General features: G+C 36.6%; 1 long non-coding RNA gene across 2 annotated transcripts in view; it reads left to right on the top strand.

The window, feature by feature from the left end:
• Positions 1-18,955, top strand: part of LOC146545280 (uncharacterized) — a 76,502-nt gene that overhangs the window by 17,826 nt on the left and 39,721 nt on the right. For both annotated transcript variants that reach the window (XR_014883237.1, XR_014883238.1), the window contains one exon: positions 6,481-6,644. This is a non-coding gene — a long non-coding RNA (uncharacterized LOC146545280). The remainder of the gene's footprint in view (positions 1-6,480; positions 6,645-18,955) is intronic.

The following is an 18,955-nucleotide window of genomic DNA, read 5'->3' on the forward strand; positions in this document are numbered from 1 at the left end:
TTCTTCTTGTTTGCTATCCTTGCTGGCATGAATTAATGTTGAATATAATATATTTAATGATGTTTATTAATATTTAGACTAGTCCAGCTGGCATGAGTCACACTAAGGAAGAAAATATAACAGTTTTGGTATAATTTGCTTAGATAGTAGTGTAATAGGTCCTAACACATGTCTGTAGAAATGGAAATGCTAACTAATGACAGTGCTGTCGCAGGACACTTCGGGGGTGGAAGCAAATATTAGCATTTTCTCTGAATGTTTCTTTGGGAATGAAGAATTAGAAAGCAATTTTACAGCCTAGGTTCTGCTTCTTTGCTGTTGTTTTTTTGTTGTTGTTTATTTTTGTTTGTTTGTTTGTTAATCCATGCTTATGAGGCTCCCTCTATCGCTTCACCAATTTCATTGATCTTCTGGAATGTTGCTGTCATGTGGGGTAGTGCCTATAGAGGGAGAGAAAAGTACCTTGAGCTAACCCCACTTATCCCTCATATTCTCATATTATTTCTCTTCTGCGGGGACATCTATCCATGAGTATATGATATCCATCCATGAGCATTTGCAACTAGGTTGTTTCAGACTGGTCAGATTTGCACTGTTTTTATAAAAGAATCACTGATGATAGAGATGAAAAGCAGCCTGACAGGTGGATATTCCTGTGTGATTTTTTGTTTGTTTTTCTTTCTCTTCCCTATGAGTAATCATATCTTTAAGTGCTTTTTCCACTGTTTAGCTCTAGATGTTCTTAGAAATTTTACTTCTTGCCACGAGGGACGGGACTGTTTCTTAGCTTAACACATCTCACTAACTGATGGTGTCTTCTACTGTTCAATCTTAATTTTTCTATTCTTAGTGTTATTTCATTAAAATTAACATACCTCTGTGCATCACACTAAACATCTAATGAATCTGCTGAAATACAGACAGACAACTGTGTTCCAATGGCCATTGTGGCCAATGCTCAGTTAATAACAACTGTCTGATTTAAAAAAATGTTGTCGTGTTTTGAAACTTTGCCCTTCTCCATCAATTTCCATTCCTTTGATTTTGTTCTTTTTGATAGGGCTTAGGGAAAATGCACTTCATTTCTGTGGAGATTTTATTTTTTTTTACCACTTTTGAACAAGATCTTGAGCCTCCAGCTTTCTTGGGACTATATGGATAGTTTGGGCAGGTTACAGTTACATTAAAATAAAGGAATTGATTAGCAGGTGAAAGGTCTTCTGAGTGTTTGTTTTAATGCTCACAAATACTACACCTAATTTAGAAACCAGCCATAGCTAGATACAGATGTTAGTACAAGAAAAGAGAAACCGAAAGCCTTATGGACCAAAGTGATGTATCAGTCATCTACTGGAGCAGTTCTGGATCTTCTGCAAGGCATTGGGAGAAAAGAGGTTTCCCTGAAGAAGAAATTACCATTGTGTTCACAGCAAGTGAGCAAGTGGGAAAAAAAATGAAACAAAGGAGAGAGTGTGATAGAGAGAGAAGTGTGTCTCCTATGGCAAATATGTTTGGAGCTGGCTCTTTCCACCAAGACTCTTGCGGAGAAGGCAACCAAAGAACATCTATTTAATGTTTCTTTTGGCTGCCCAGTAAAGGCAAGTTTTGAAACCCTTCCTGGCAGCTTGAACCTGGGTTGTGGAACTCAGAGCCAGAGGACATTAAGGGGGACTAAGTTTTAAATCAATTAAAAATGAGTAACGTCCATGGTGGCTGTAAAATTCAACTGTTCAGATGTGACCTGCTCCTATCAGTTCTCTGTAAATCATTGATTTGATTGAAAGTAGGAGGAGTATGCCCTGTTCTTACATTCTTCCTAAACAGCCCGCTCTGTGTCATGGTCAAGGACAGCATCCTTGACTAGTTTTTTGCACATTGGAGGCTTTAGATTTTTCCTTTGGATAAGTGAGGTATCTGTTTCAGGGTATCCTTAAATAGATTTTCACATGATATTATTGAGGCTCTGCTCTGGCTTGGTTAAGGAGGCAATAATGCACAGATGTTCAGTAGGAATCTGTAATGAACAGGGAGGTCAGGTCTTCCACTAGTGTCTTCCACTCTTTGAACAGCTTTGCAGGTTTCTGGTAGAAATTGAATTATGAATTTGCCATTGCAAACTCAGCTTCCAGAACAGATGCGACTGATGTTTCCGCTTCGTATATCTAGACACAGTATGCTGCAATATTCTGTACTGCTTCTGTGATGGTTTGTGTATTTTAAAGTTATATCATAAACAGCTTCTTTCCATACTGGTAAAAATAGAGTACTTTGGTTGAATAGACTGTGTAGATTTTGATTTCATATAATTAGGGAAGAAACAAATACCAGAAGTTACCTCTTACACTGATTATTTTTCTGAGGTTTCTTAATAGATGGCAATCTCAGACACGTTTGGAATTAGTCCATTATAGCATATTTGAGGCTTACATTTCAGGCTTATGGTAGTATGTTGATTGTTCATGAAAAAATGTGTCCTACACCTAGTGAATGTTACTGTGTAGGTCTTCAGGATGAAATGAATATTTACAAGTGCACCTTAGTCCATTCTCCACTGCTTTTAGACTCTTCTAGTCTTCTTTAGTGGAAGAAGTAAGATAAACCTGGGAGAAGCTGGTGGAGGCAGCGGGGGAGTGAGGAGAGAGATTAGCAGTGCTGAAGAGAAGTAGCTATTTGACTTTTCTTTAGAGGCTTAAAATTCCTAAAATATTTGGGTTTTGAAATCTGATGTATTTAGTAAGGAGAAAAAATGCTAATGATTTTCATTTATGGATAATTCTGTTTTAAGTTCTCTTTTCCCAAGAGTAGCTTTAAAATTGGTGCTATCTATTCCAGGAGAAGAAAAAGCAAAGATTGCTTTCAGATTGGGGGTTGGGACTTTAAGTAAAGACAAATCCCTGAAGAGCAGAACCACTTGTTCTGTTTAACTCTACCTTAATTGTTTTGAAATGTTTCAAGAGATGTTATTTTATGAAATATCATTCATCACATAAAAATGCATGTGAAATTATTTTTAGAGTATCAGTCATAGGAGTTCCTTAAATTACTAGTTCTCAATTCGACTTGTGCCAAAAATTTTCATAAATTGTTGGATGAGCATTAGTTCTTTGGTGAAGTAGCCAAATCATACTGAAACACATATGTAATTGGAATTATATCTGTTCAGAATAGTATAATTTTGATGGAGTTATCCCAGGTGTATACTGCTTTCTCAGGTTATATGCCTTGATCCCAAACTACTGAAAAATATTTTCTGCTTATATTAAAAAGTGTAGAGATATTAGAATTCCAAATCCTAGGAAATGTGTGTTTAATCTTTTTTACAAATCTTCTTGGTACACAAATGCATGTGATGTGTATTCCTTGTCTTCTAGCATTCCAGTAGCTAATGAAAACTGTTAAGAAATATCACAATCAGCATTTTATATCTGTAAGACAAAATTCAAGTGAGTGAAATATATAGATTTATAAGGTGTAAGTTTATATGTTTGGTCAAATTACATATTTGGTTCCTGAAAATTTGTCCTCTCTCTGGAAGAAGAGCTGAAAGAGTGTGCATCGGTCAAAAAAAGCAGAAGTTCCCTAGTACCAAAGATCTTAGCATTTTCACAGCTCTTCCCAGCTGGATTTCAACCTAATTTGGCACACATATCATAGTTGACCTCAGACAGAATAATTCAGATGTTTGAACCTCTTAGATGTGTAGCCAAAAGCGAGCTGTCTTGTTGCATGTATTTTTAAACATCTGCAAGCTGAGCTGGAAAGCAGAATGCAAATTCTAGGACTTGAAGATACCTGTGAGGTTATGAGAATCCCTTCAGGTCTGTGGGGAACCCTGGAGCCTATGAACACATGCTTTTTCAGACACACTCTATTTAGAATTTTAGTATTTGCTTTTGTTTCTATTAATGCAAGCACAAATGACAATAGATGTAGCTCATCAATAATTTAAAAGTAAATGCACAATCTGACATAATATCTTTTGTTGAACCTTTTAATGCATATCTCATGAGGACTAGAGAAATTATCTCCTGCAGCTTATATTTCTGTTATATTCTGCGATATAAATAATTTACTGTTCATGTATGCAAAAAAAGGTTTAATTTGGTAGCCAGTTTTTTCTCTTAGTAGCTCTCTTTTACTCACTGAAGTATATTACATGGACAAATGACATTTGCAGTACAGCGCAGAGGAATTCCCATGCCACTTAGTTTTAGGTAGGTAGGGTCTAACTCCTCCACTCATGGTCACTTGGGATTTAGGTGGAGAGTCTGAGGTTAGCATTTTGAAACCATAGGTAAATGAAAAGGTATCCTTATTGTTTTAGCTTGGTTGAATATTGTATATATGTCCTATTTTCACAGCACAGTATTTTTTTGCTTGAGATGTTCCGTTCTCTGACCATGATTTTTAAACACACTGTGGGGATGCTTGCATTTCAACAAGGTGTCCCACACTCACCAGTTAGTCTTTTGAGGCAGAACTGAATTCTCTAGACATTGATTTTTCAAATGCTTAAATTGATTGCAGTCACGTGTTTTATTCCAAGAAGGGAACGTTTGGTCCTTTATAAAGCCCCCATCCTAAAGCACTCAGTGTGAAATCTGTTGATAGTTTCCTGTGGAGGTCATTCTCATAAACACTTGCTAGTTCAGGATTCTCTCTGTTACAAAAACATGTTGCTGCTTTTTTTTTTTTCCTTTTCTTTTTCTGCCCAAAATTAATGCCCACCCTCTTCCATTAGCTTTGCAACGAAGTTGCATTTCAGTGGCTAATGAGATGGCACACCTCTAAAGTGATTCTTAAGCTACTCTCAAAGCTTTGAAAAGTTGCAAACTGCTTTCAGAAACATTACAGACAGTGATTAATGCAAAAAATGTCTCTCAAGGTAAGGAAATAAATGTATGCCATTATAATTCAGTTGACTTCTCATCACATGCTAAAACAGCACCACATATTCAGTAAGTTCCAAACTTCCCTTAGGTTTGCTCAGTCCCAGTCTATAAGGTCCTTTGCGACAAAAGCAGAGGTGGAGGTATAAAATTACATGAAATCCTACATGTTTGTGAATTCACTTAGCATCCCCATTGAGGATTTGCTACTACTATGTGTTTAAAGATGGAGATGCGCTGTCATCTCTTCATTGCAAACCCTCTTCTTCAGAAAAATCTAGTGCTATTATTATTGGTTTTCTTAAAGTATTTGAAATAGAAAAATGTGTTAACCTGGGAAAATGGATTTTTTCGGCTTTGATTCTTACAGAGGAACATAGTGGATAGCTTCAGGAGGCAAAGTTGCCATGTATATTGTTTCATATAGCACTGGGGTCATGTGTGCCTCAGTATCTTCAGTTATGAAGCACACAGCACCTGCTTCTCTGAATAGTGACCTCACTGATATTATTTGACTGAGCTATGCTTGATAGCCTGGCAGTGATAACTGAGCATGGTATTTTTGCAGTCAGTGAACACGAGGATTTGTGGTTTTGATCTTTTTCTCATCTATGTCATGGGAATTATCTGTCTTTTTCCTCATGAGTAAAATGCTAGCCTTGGGTTTGGAAGCCTCAGGTGGAGTAAAAGGAGAGAAATAATTGAGTACCACCGCATAAATCAAAATATCCAGGAACAAGATTCAAACAGAAATTCAAGTGCATACTGCAGTACCAATACTGCAATCACCATACTTAGGAATAATGATTTGGCACATCGGAAACCCGTAGTAGGAGATGACCTTAGGTGCTAAAATTTCAATTGAGGGTGGTATGCTGTATTAATTTTCTGATTACGTGTGTTGTAGTAGGTCCATACACAAACATCTGATCAAGAAGAAGTCTATTAGAATGGCACTCTTATATGGCCAAAAAGAAAAAGAAAAACAACAACCATTTATGAAAGTTGTGTCACATTTTGGAAAGTGCTAGTGACCAACAAGGCTGTACATCATCTGGGAAAATGGAACTTCTCATAGACTGACAGTTCTGCAATATTGAACTGAGAAGCTACTGCCTTAGCAGTCTTTTAGGAGAAGGGACTCAAGGCAGAGATCTGTTGCAGTTTTTCAGAGAACTGTAGCTGTTCATTTCATGTTTGTTTATGTTTTTGTTTTTTTTATTTCCTCTCATAATTGTGACATTTGATTAACTCAGAAGTTTTTGTTAGTGTCTTATGATAAGGTAAACTGTTTGCCTGCTTAAGTGTAGAGGCCATTAAAAAACTAATTTGTCTATAAAGAGAAGAAAAGCTTGATTCATAACAAGCTTGAAAGGAAACTGTATTCTCTGTGGAAAAAAAGAATTAAGCAGAGGACTATCAAGTGAAAGCTTTAAGTTGAGTCTAAGTGTATTTGGCAGGATGGCTGTTCTGTGAGTATATTTCTGTCATGTCTTAACATTGTGCTTGTCACAAAGCAGCTCCAGCACAACTTCAAATGATGATGTCACCCGTGGTGTGGAAAACAAACTGTATGCTTTCTGTTTCACAGGATTTGCTGACAGAGCCCCAAAGTTGCCAGAGGCCATCCTCGTTTTGCCACGCGCTCTTTCTGCAGATGGTTGGGGCTGGTGGGGCAATCGCTTCCCATCCAACGTGGCCTGCACCTCGAGGGACTCCATACCAAGGGCTGCAGGCCTCCGGGCTGAGACACAGGTGTGTGATAGCGCAGGGAATGTGACGTGCTATTGATTTTATGGTAATGTTTGACACATAGAGTGGGGGTCACATTCTGGTGTCAATTACCCTTAAGACGTGCACCATGATACAAAATGCTTACCTTCCATGGAGTATGCAGTCTCATGCTAGTACGCATCGTTTTAATTTGAAGATTTTGAAATTTTAGACTGTCTCCCCCTCTTTCCTTTCAGCATGGCCCCAAATAATTATTGAAGTTATAATATAAAGGTAATTTTTCTGCTTTCTGTTGCTTTTTGTGGGAGTCCCAGTATAAGAATAAATTCCTGGCTGACTAGCAAGGCTGAATATTTAAGTCCACTCTCTGCATTCTGTGGCACCTTGCCATATCTGCCTCAGTCTCTCTGATGACTTTTCAGTGAAGGCCTAGTTTCAGACAGTATGTATATAAGAGAAAACACTAATAAATAAGTTCACCACTCCTGATAAACAATTAGTAATTGTCCACAATCAGTCAAGTTCTGATAAAATGTAAGTCAGGACTCCTGCTTGATGATGGATATACATGTACATTTATTTACAAATTCCAGTATGTATGTTGAATTTTGATTTCTAAGCTCCTAGGTTTCATTCTGTTACAAGCTGAAGCTTTTATTTGTAATTTTATTGTCAGTGAAAACTACATGCCTTGTAGCTAGACTGGAATCCTCTATTATTTTAGCCAAATAATGGTACATAAAGGGAAAAAGACTTCCCCACTCTATTCTGTCAGCGTATAAAGTTTGATGCTGTGGGAAAACTCTGAGATTTGCAGAGAATTTGCTTTGTTTTGGTCTGCTACTGAAAATGACAACTGTAAGCTTCACTGTGCAGAATGCTGTCCATGGAGAGAAACATCTTATTATCATATTTTATTGCCTGACAAATAATTCATGTTACATGAAATAATTTGATTGTTGTTGTTCTGAGCTTGAAGGCAGGACTGGAAGAGTCTAGGGCATAAGATTTTCATGGTGACTGAGATAACCCATAGTTACATGAGTTGAGCACAGCCCCATGCCTGTAGCTCGGGCATGGGATGTCTGGGATGAGACTAACTCTCACTGAAACTTCTCTGGAGATGTCTCTTCCTGCCAGTAGTCTTTTCCTTCTTGTAGATTATAAACAAACAAACAAACAAATAATAACAAACAAACAAAAAAATCGAAGCCAACAAACCAACCAAAGAACACAAACCTCAACTGATGTTCCAGGTTTTATGACAGGAAGTGTGCTATTTTCATAAAAACAAATATGTTTTTAGAAGCAAATCCTTTCCTTTGGCTGGAAAAATGATGATGTACTTAACACTTTCAGTTTTCTTTGTGAGCTATGGAAACATAAAAATGTATATTGTGCTATGATGGTGTATCGTGTGTTTTAACCTTAAAAAAGTTACTTAGTCCAGTCATGCTAGAGTAACCAAGAAACTTTAGAAATACCAAATTTGCAGATTAATATAGACTGATTCTTTTTAGACAATACAGAAACAATGACTTGTTTGCTTAAACTCAAGTGGAGTTACTTCCTAGTGTTTTTCTCAAGTTTTGAGCAGGTGATATAGTCCTGCCTTAAATAACACAGATGTTTGTCAAACATCTCTTCTCATTACATTCTTTTCAATTACTGCATATTGATTTATATAAGTGACTTTTCTGGCTCCTTTAATGACTACTTCCTTTTCTTGCTGTGTTGTCTTACATAGGATCACAGGTTAACTATCCAGCCACTTAAGTGATATTAGTAATGGGCTAGAGATATACTGAAGTATCTATTTCTACACTGAAATATCTCCAAAGTATGTTAAAAAAAAAAAAAAAGGAAAAAAAGGAAAAGAATTACTCTTTTCATTCTTGAAGAGATACAATACTGACAAGAATCACTGTCATTAAGACTAAGACAGTGGACAAGTATCGCATGAAAGTATGTTAGCTTTTCATATTGTACCATACTGTAAAATACCACTCTAAAAACCCTCCTCCTTGACCCCCCCAAAAAAAGAAGAAAGAAAAAAAATAAGAATTATAATATGGCTATGTACTTTCAATGCTATTTGATTCACAAATATTTTCATCTCTTTTCTATTAATCTGCCAAGTCTAGAAAAATAGAGATCATAATTCAGAATAAGTTACTGCATATGGTTTTAACAGGGTTCTATTCTAAAAGTACTATTTATTTTCTTACTGGCGAGATGCATTCCAGGCATAAGTTTAAATGTTAAAGCAATCTAATTGAACAATATTTTTATATTGCTGTTGAGAACATATGATATTTTTCAACAAACTCTAAAATTTGTGTCAAGTTTTGGTTACACAGAAAGTCTCTTATCCAACTTTTATTTAATAGAATTCTCTGGTTCAGCATTTTTCAGAGAAAAAAAGAAATCTTTAACTTTTTTTTCTTTCTTCACCAAGGAAAAACAGTAGTGAGAACAGTAGAAACTTTATCTGTATCATAAATTTCTTTTCTGTTCATAGGAGGTGCAAATGCCATTTGTGTCAGCAAAGTCATATTGTGGATTATAGTTTGCTTGCAGTTTCTGATACAGAAAATTATTTTAAGGTGCAGTTTAGGCAGTGAGCCCGCAATAGTTTATTATGTTGTGTATTTCTGTTGCTTGTTCCTATTGTGCAGGTAATGACTTTGGAGGCGGAGAGTAAAATGAAATTCCCTGTTGAGTAGATAAACATCCATTTATTACTGCTTCTCTAGGTGCCAAATTATAGACTAGTTGATAGTGAGAACCTCTATCAGTTTTTAGCCTTTGACTCCAGATGAGTGAGATAATCACATGACTCATATCTCTTCCAAAGAAAAAGCACCTCTTCAGAAAGAGTGGTTGAAAGACTGTTGCTGCATTATTAATAAAAATAGAGGCAACACAGAATCCCTGATGTCTCAGGATGATGAGGTGAGACTTTGAATTGTCCCATAGGAAACAGCTTTATTTTATTTATTTTCTTCCAACAGGTTTTGCATTTTCTTTGTTGCCAGAGGCAGCTGTAATGCTTTCAAGTGTGGAGTATAAAATGCAAATAGCAGCTTTACAGCTGATAAGTGGTTAGAAATGTTTGGTGCCACAGAGTGGCAAACCTGCTTGGAATGTGTTAGCTCATACACACATTTCTACTTTGTAATGCACCAGTTTAGACTTCCTGGGTAGCTTTGGCACATAAGGAATAATGTGCAGTGATGCTCACACTCTGCTGATGTCAGTGCTGGCAATGAGGTGTGGTTAGTATGGTACTTAGGGCAAGCACCAAAAAAGTGTTATTACTTCAATTATGTAATGTAGAATTAACAACTAGGAATGCTTAACTTGTAATATCAGCACTTGTATTTTGAAAATTTGGATTCGGTGCTGTAGCAGCTCTGCCCTACGAACAATGACTAGTGAGTTCGTCTGGTAATGTTCAACAAGGGGATTGATGACCCCTAACCTGTGTGAGTTACAAAGAGCTTACAACTGCTTGTCACTGATATCTCTTTCAAAACGGAGAACTTCTCTTCGCAGTGTATTGCACTTATATTTTTTTTTAATGGAAGTAACTTAGTTCAGGTGCATGAACACATCAGGTTTATTTCTGTGCCCTGTTTTTGAATACCAACTCAGGATGACTATACATGAAATGTCTTTCAACCCATTAAGTACTTTGCTACTTCAAAAACAGCTTGCATTCAATAGATGATGCAGTATTCACACCAAAAGCAGAGTGAAAATTATAAATCAGTGAAGGTTTTTTTCTTTAAGTAATGTTCATTTAGGAAGATAAATTTACTTATTGCCTTTTCAGTGATTTTATTAGTAAGAACTGCTTATTTTGAAACCAGCAGCACTCCTTAAGTGCTAAGTGCAGTAGGCAAGCACAGGTTTGGTATATGGGCAGTAAAGAAATTAGTGTGGTGGAAGTTAACACTGTACTGTTGTACGTCACGCTCCTTTAGCTAGTCTGACTTTCATGCAAGTCCAAAAGAAGAGAGCTGTAAGGACCAGCAAGCCAGAAAAACTGCACAAAACCCACAGTTTTAAAAAATTAGGGTTCTTTGTGTGCCGAATAAAAGATTATTTAAATTCAAATACATGAAAGCTTGCTGCAAAGAGGAAAGGAGTAAACTTTCCTATTTGTCTGTGGGGAATCGGACAAGAATTATAACGGGCTTAGATTGTAGTGAGGGATATTTAAGTTAGGCATTAGGGAAACCTTTTAAAGGTAAGGTTAGTAAAGGATGGCATCTGATTATTTGGAGATACTGTGGATTTTCTACCGGAGACTTTGGGAATGAGGCAGCATCCATCACAGGCAGGTTGGTGCTCCGTGATGGGAGAAGAAGGATGGATGAGATGGCATCCTGACATTACTTCCCATCCTACCTTACCCAGGTCTGATTTTACGCTGTTCTGGGGATTCAGTGAGGTCCGAAAGTCAGAAACAGCTAATCTGCCCTAAGCTGTTTTGTAGTTGTACACCTTATTTTACCCCCCGTTAGGACATAAGATATAGCTCTAATATACTTCTCACCAGTAAGTTTCCATAGATTACTTTTTACGAGAAGGGTGTTAAGAGGATAGTCAAATCCAAACGAGATTTGTATTTGACTTGTGAAAATGCAGCTTGTCTCTTTAATACTATTTAAACCCTGATTGTTGTGTTCTTTCACAGTATTCTTGGTGCTTGTGTTGTGAATTAAGTCTTTTTTATCATTTGAAACAAAATTTGCATATAGTCATTGGGTAAAATTCAACCTCAGAAATTCATGGGTTCAGTTCCAGCTTTATTTAAAGAGGATTTGATAAGATTAATTAAAATGGGTGTTGTGGAATACCCTTCTGGTTTTGTTTTGTTTTGTTTTGTTTTCTTGAATATAGGAACATAAATAAAGTCTGAGTTTCTTTATTCTGAGTTTTTGTGGCATCACATCATGTCCCACATCAGTTAAAAATTTTGTTCTCTGGAGAAGGTGTTATTTGCAACACAATCCTACAGTGTTCAAAGTAATATAAATTGTCTGGTCACAGCTGATGAAGACATTGTTTTCTAGAATGGATAGCAAAGTTCATCGGAGCATTAAGGATGGTATTCTTGTTTTCTCACATGTAGATACAGTCTAGACACTTGAATAATCAGCAGAGTCATTAGAATGTCTGCCTGTAACAATACCAGTGTTGATGGTGAGAAAACAGAAATATTTCTTGCTCATCATTCTGTCTTTCACATTTGTCTTAGCAACTGACTTTTCTTGCTTAGATATTAATTTGCCCTACTTATAGTTTGTTTTTCCATGCCGTCTTTTCAGTTTGATTCAAGAGCTGGAATGGGAAAATAGTTCTGGAACTGCATTGATGTATGTCCACTGAATGATAAAAGAATTAAACTAATACTCCACTGTCTTAATTAATTCTGTTTACATCACTGAAGAATAGAAAAAGCAAAAGTCTTTCACAAATGTTTATTCCTGCCTGCTCTGAAATTTGGAAAGACCAATGCAGTCTATCAATGCTTTTTAAATAGATTGCATTCTCAGGCTTAAAATAGAGCGGTGGTCTTTCTGAGTATTAAACAGTGGCTTACATGGCTCCTGCTTCTCTTAAATCTGTTCTTTAAAAAGTACAATTAAAAGTGTACTTTTCCTGCTGCTGTCACCATGCATTTGTTTTATGGCAATTTGAGAAGGGAAATTTGCTTTGAGTCCAACAGGATGGGGCTGAAGCGCTACACGTGAGAGAGAATACATTCTAGTGGGTTTTTAATAGATTGAGAAAAAATACTGTTTGTCTTACAGAAACAAGTAAAGGGCCTCCTGTGACACATAAGATTTTGTAAGCACACTGAACTGGCAATCAGCTAATCTCCAGTGTCAGAATGATATCAGTAATTGGATCCCCTATGAAGCAGCAGCAGTCAGTGGTGGGTGGATTGTGTATGCGCAGTTCAATGGAGGCAGCTGAGTTCTCTGTGCTCAGCTGTGAGGTTGTGGGAGCACAATTGCAACACTACCTGGAGAATTGAGGCAGGTTTTTAATTACTGTTTTATTGAATTATTTGGTATTATTTCTTGCAAACGTGCAGTGAAGCACCATTTGAGAATACTAATTTCTACTCCATTAATCATGGATGGTAGCACCTCTGTTGCATGCTTGTAACCTGCTAGTGTACTTTAGTTTTACATCAATCACAAAAGATGCCACACTTACATTTTTATAGTTAACACAGATTTTTGAGTCAGAAATGACTTTTTAACTGTATTTGTGATGTTATGATTGAAAGTCACAGGACAGATTTCAGCTTTACAGTGCAGCACCATGGGAATGCCTTGTTGTTTGAGAACAAAAACAACCCAGAATGTAGAAGGCAGAAATACGAAAGGATTTTATTTTTTGTTCTGTTTGTAATGTGTAGGCCTATTTTGGTTCAATTAATCATCAAAAGTCTCTGTTCTTCTGTAAGTATTTTCACCGAGAGCAATAACTCCTACAAGACAAATGTCTTGATATTTTTGAAAGAGTGTTTTAAATATGTATATGTATGGTTTTTGCATCTATTTGATGTTTAAATTAATTTTAGACACAGACATGGATGTAAGGGATATAAGATGCTCTTTCTCTCTTAACTGCCTCAGTCCATACTCCTGTGAAGTAGTCTAGCATGTTTTTCAAGTCAGCTATGGCCGTAACAGGACAACTTTTTAAATCACTGAAGTGCCAAATAAAGCCAAGCCTTTGAAACAGTATGAAAATGGTTACTGTCATGTGATGTATTTAGCATCTGTGAAATGAACAACAGCTTTTGAAACTGATTTTCTTCCAGTTTTGACATAATTTCCCCTACCTCATCACCTGCAACTGTTCCTGGCACTTGAATGAGTCAGAACTCTCAGAACATGTTTTCCTATCTTATGTTAAATCTGAAAGACCTCAAAGTAAGTCTCTGTTTGAATGATTTCTCTTGAGTGGAATTAGAAATTGAGAATGTCCCTGTGGGATAAGCAGGGGAAATAGGGAATTTATGGGCATGGGAATATACAGAGGGAACATTTTAAGTGAGATTTTATTTATAATAGATGATTGTGTGTTCTACATTTTAAATCTACTTTAATAACTTCTTATGAAATCAGCTTGGTTTTGGTGTTTGGCCTCCAGCTTCAGTGTCACTTTGTTTCTTACTTTGCAGAACAGCAGCAGACGAGTAGGGGTAGAACGGAATTGAGTGTTCTCAGTCATGTGCCATAGCTGTACACACTAACAGAAGAAAGCTGTTATTGCGCACAGTTTAAGAAAGACTAAAATGACTTTTTAAAAAGATGAAGGAAGGCTAGACAAAGCCCAGTAAGTTTTAGTAAATTCTGAGAAGGCAAATTTTGATCTAATTTGATCTAATTGGGCATAGAAAAGACGGGGTTTCTTCATGACGAAGGGAAATTCAACTGTTCCTGAGGTCACTCAACACAGTGTTTGGGTTTGGTGTTTTTTTTGAAGTATATGTATTTTTCTCTTTCAAACTATTAATTCATTTTTCTTACATAATGTTTCAGAACTGTGTTGTAGAAGTTCTTTAACCAAAATCATTTACTACATGGTGAGCTCCATCACACTTGTCTTTTCTGCCCTCTGTAGCTAAATAAAATTAGCTGTATTGGTCTAATTTTATTATCTACCCAGTGAATGCTACACTGTGTAAAGCCTCCTCTGTCAGACTTCTTATGAAGCAGAGCATTTCTCTAGCCTACCTTTTCTGGGATGCTCCCAGTGGAACATTGCTTCAGACTTTTAATTTTTCTTCTTCCTTTTCCAAACTCCTGCTTTCGCAGATGTAGTTATGTGATTTCTTTAAAACTTGTTTTTTTCCAAGCCACCGTGGGCTGCCTTAGTTTCCCTAGTCTTATTTTTTCTCTCCTGACTTTCTTCCCTACTTAGAGCAAATTTTCTCTGAGGTGTTTTCTGCTACAGCTGCTTTTCAGGTTTGCTGAGTACTGTTCTTCTGGCCTATTTTTGCAGATAGTGAGAAGTAATAAAATCATTATATAAGAAAGTTGAACAATTACATTAACACTCTACTTGGCATCAATATTTGTCCTTTTCCAAATACCCTATTTTCTTGGTGATCTTTTTCATTTTCTGTGTAATCCCTGTATCACAGTTTGAAGGTCTTAATCAGATCCCAAATTAGCAATTAGCATTTCTCTTTGGTACAAATTTTTCAACAGTTTTAGACATAAGATTCGTTCTTTCCCCTGATTTTTTTTTTTAACGTGAGAAATGCCATTTAGGATTTACTTTACCCAAATATATATTTTTGCTCCTGCTGTTTCTGGGGCCTGGTGTGCAGTGAGACAGCTTCTTCATTCCTGATGCTGGGTTTCTCTGACAGGCTGCCTTGACTAATTGGTCTCTGCCATTTTCTTGATCTTTATCTCCTTCCTCTTCCTTTTCCATTTTGAGCAGACCCTCACTGAGAACAGTCCACAGGAAAGTGCTCTCCTTGAGCTTCTGATGACCACCTCATGCATGGTGCTATTATTAACAAAACAAAAGTGAAAGTCCTTATGTGGGATTCATGGAAGTACTGAGGAACCAAACTGTGAATTAAACATCTCCTGCCTACATTTAGTCTAAGAAAGAAACAGAAGAATGATGTTTTTGAGGCAGCCTTTAAAAAAAATTGAGGACACTTAAGATTTGGATGTTATGTTTTCTTTTAAAAGAAAAAAAACTACAGTGAAATAGTATGATTTCACATTTAGTAGGGTAGTAATATTAAGAACTGATTTATCAGTTAGGTATAATATAATTATAGTACTCTATTCTCACCTGTTATACATCACTTTTAGTGTCCTTCCACTCTTCAGATTGATTAAGTGCATACAGTAATAGATGGTATTACCAATGTTCAGAAAAAGGAAGTAAGTGGCCATGAGTTCATCTTGTATTTGCTTGCTTTGCTCAAATTTTTATTCACTTTGAAATTTATAGGGTGTATATAATGTGTTTCATTATATTATTTTAAAAATAAACATTTTCTGGTGAATTAAATGCCACTGTAGAGCAGAAGAATAAACTTTATAATGTGTAATTCATGTTGAGAATTCTCAACAGGTACAGAAGCATAGAAGATATGATGCATTCATATTTAAAGTTATGCTCCCTAAAAGGGTACTGAGCTCAATACAGGAGCAGCTAAACTGTCTTGATGCTGCCCCATATAAATGTCCTGAAAGAATAGTATATTGGTGTTTTAATAACTAGAACATTCATGAAGGAATGAACAGCAAGTTGACTTTCTTTCCCCCATTTTCTTTTTTCTTCAGACAGACATGATCCAAAATTAAAGCTTTTGAGGCATCTTAGGTGATTAAGGGCCCGGAGCATCCTGTATGAGGAAAGGATGAGTAACCTGGGTCTGTTCAGCCTGGGGAAAGAAGACCGAGTGGGGACCTGATAAAGCTTTATAAATATCTAAGGGGAAGTGGGAGGCAAATGGATGAAGTCAGGCTCTTCTCAGAAGTCAGCTCTTCTCTATCTTGTGATAGGACAAGGAGTAATGGCCTAAAACTTGAACATAGGAAGTTCCATACACATGCAGAAGAACTCTTTTATGATAAGGAACAGGCTGCCCAGAGAGATTATGGAGTCTCTTTTACAGAGATATTCAAGACTCATCTGGACCCCTACCTGTGCAGCCTGTTGTAGGGAACCTGCACTAAAGCCACCTTGAACATTTTGTCAGTAATAAGCAAAGCAAAAGTTTTGTCAAAAGAGTTTACTAAATTATGGCTTTATGTGGCTTCTCAATTTCCCAAGGAAAGAGATTACAAAGTGCAAGGTACTATTTTTTATGGCATATGTAGCACTTGTTCCTGCTCAACACCTGTAACTGGGCAGATAATAACATGATGCTTCTCCTTGCAATGCTTTGTTTAGTCTTGAAGCTAAAGATAGCTTCTGCAGCAGAAATACTATTTATTAAGGAATTCTAGAGGCTTAGAGAAGATCAGGCAGGGGGAAAACATCCTTTGAAGGTGAAAGAAACAACAAAAATATCTATGTTCATTCTGTCATTGCTTTGGTAAGGAAGAAACTTCACCATTTGGTGTTTCCAGGTCAGGCAGCAAGAAACTGATAACCTTGTTGTTGTCTCAGCTGGAAGCGAGTAAACTGTTAACTCCATACTTTTTCTGCCTGCTGCTTTGCTATGTCCTGATGCATTCAACATTGTGTTTTTCTGCTGCACCATATGTCAAGTCAATGTTCATTTTGTCACATTCTCTACAAAGACATGAAACAATTTATTTTCATAGATTTCGTGATTCTTTCTTTGGTTCTTATTTTCCATCTTGATACCTCTGCTATGACTTTTGAAGCTGGTTGATCAAGCCTTGATCTTGTTGCAGAAACCAAGCTATAATATCTGATACAATAAGACTGCTCCGTAACCTCTTTCTCCAGTAAGAATGAAAACAGTTTATGTGCTCCCTGTCACACTGGAAGTTGTGATAAGGACTTATGGGAATGAGAAAGAAAGCAGGGAGCTCCAAGAGGACTGGTGACCACCTCCTTCACCCATCTGTGATATAGGAGGAGTTGAGGTCATACTGATGAATCCCTCTGTGTAGATACAAAAGAGGCAGCAGATGGCCTTGCTGAAGTTTGTCCCTTCTGCTTAGTGGTGGTGGTATGCTTCTGTTGATCTCTATGAAAGCTGTCCATTTCCTTGTAATACTTTTGACCAGAAGTAAAGATGATGAGGAAATAGAAGGCTTGGACTTCAAAGAAAACGTGTTTTTATGTCTACAACTGAAGATGAGAAGAGAAGCTTAGGGAGGAGATGAAAGGGTGTTGCCTCATCCATTTTGACTTCCTGCATTTTCAGAGCAGATGTTTTCCTTAAGAATCTAATGGGTAAAATCCTGGTGTACAAGAACTTGTTATGCATCAAATATAACTCTCAAGACCCCTTGACTTCAAAACCCACAACTGAGTAGGCTTAACTTAAAATGAAAAGAGTTAGCACTCTTTGTAAGAGTAAATAAAGCAGACTTAGGACAATCTGTTCTTCACTGAAGTTTGTCACTGCTGCGGGTATGTGTGACGACCTTTGCTGTTATTCTGCATGAAGCTTCAACTTAATACCCCCTGCAGAAGAAGAGAGTAGAAATGGATGCTGTGGAAAACCAAAGACTTTTCCTAAAACTTCAGTATCTCAGTCTTTAAAGGGCATACTATGTAAAGTATCTGTCATAATTGTTCTTAGAAAAGAAGGTGAGATTTTGAGAGGGAATTAGAAGATTGTTTAGATTGGTTATGTTTTTTTATTTAATATTGTATGAAGCCTTGTCTGTTGATCGATTAATTTTATTTGCAAATGTAAAGGGAGGGGAATAAGGGGATTCAGAAGAAAATCTATGTCATGTAAAGCCCTTCATTAAATTACTGAAATCAAAATCCCAACAGTTTTTATTTGGTCACTAGCAATAAGTGAAAGGAACACGATATCTACTTCTTGGTATTTTGAATTTTTTATCTGAAGTCAAGAAAAATGCATTTATAATGCTAAAGGACACTGTAGGTGTAAAGGAAATTAAACTGAAGGCATCCTTTATTTAATGGCCATGACAGGTGCTTATGGTAAATGAGACCAGATGCTAAGTGGATTATCCTCTATTTTGGCTGCACGTTAGTTCTTTGACTTTTCTTCCTGTACTGTTTATACTACTGCAGATTATTCATTAACTTATATAGATGTAAAATCATGCCCTTGCATCATAATTTCAGTGAGTCTTACTAGCAAAAATTTTCACATAGACCCTAAAAGTCTTTAATATTTCTGAGAAAGCAGACTGATACGATTGGGCTTAGAGAATTACGAAGAAGACTTAAAAGTTTATAATAACTCTTACAGATGGTATTTGTATATAAATGTGTTTTTTTTTAATTTGCTAAGAACATTTTTGCAGTTTAGTTATCATCGATGACTGGGGAGAAGAGTAAAGAAGGAAAGCCCTCCTTCACCACTGCTGTTAATTCATTGGTCTGTTCTGTGGGTTCAGCAGAAGTTCTTACTGTTCGTATGGAAATGACTGAAGAATATCTGTGAAATTGAGAACAACCATCTGAAAAATTACTGTATTCAGTAAAATCTAATTTCCTTTTAATACATGCTGTAGGTTAAAATTTATACCCCTTTGTCAGTAAGCTAATATAGGAGTTGAATTGGAAATACCTTTCACTCTTAAGTGGGATGGTGCTTTCAAAACTGTTTGAATTCCTCATCATCTCCTACAAATCGTCTCTGA

This window comes from Meleagris gallopavo, chromosome 1 (genome assembly GCF_905368555.1).
Source record: "Meleagris gallopavo chromosome 1, MGAL_WU_HG_1.1, whole genome shotgun sequence".
In the NCBI taxonomy this organism is placed as follows: Eukaryota; Metazoa; Chordata; class Aves; order Galliformes; family Phasianidae; genus Meleagris; species Meleagris gallopavo.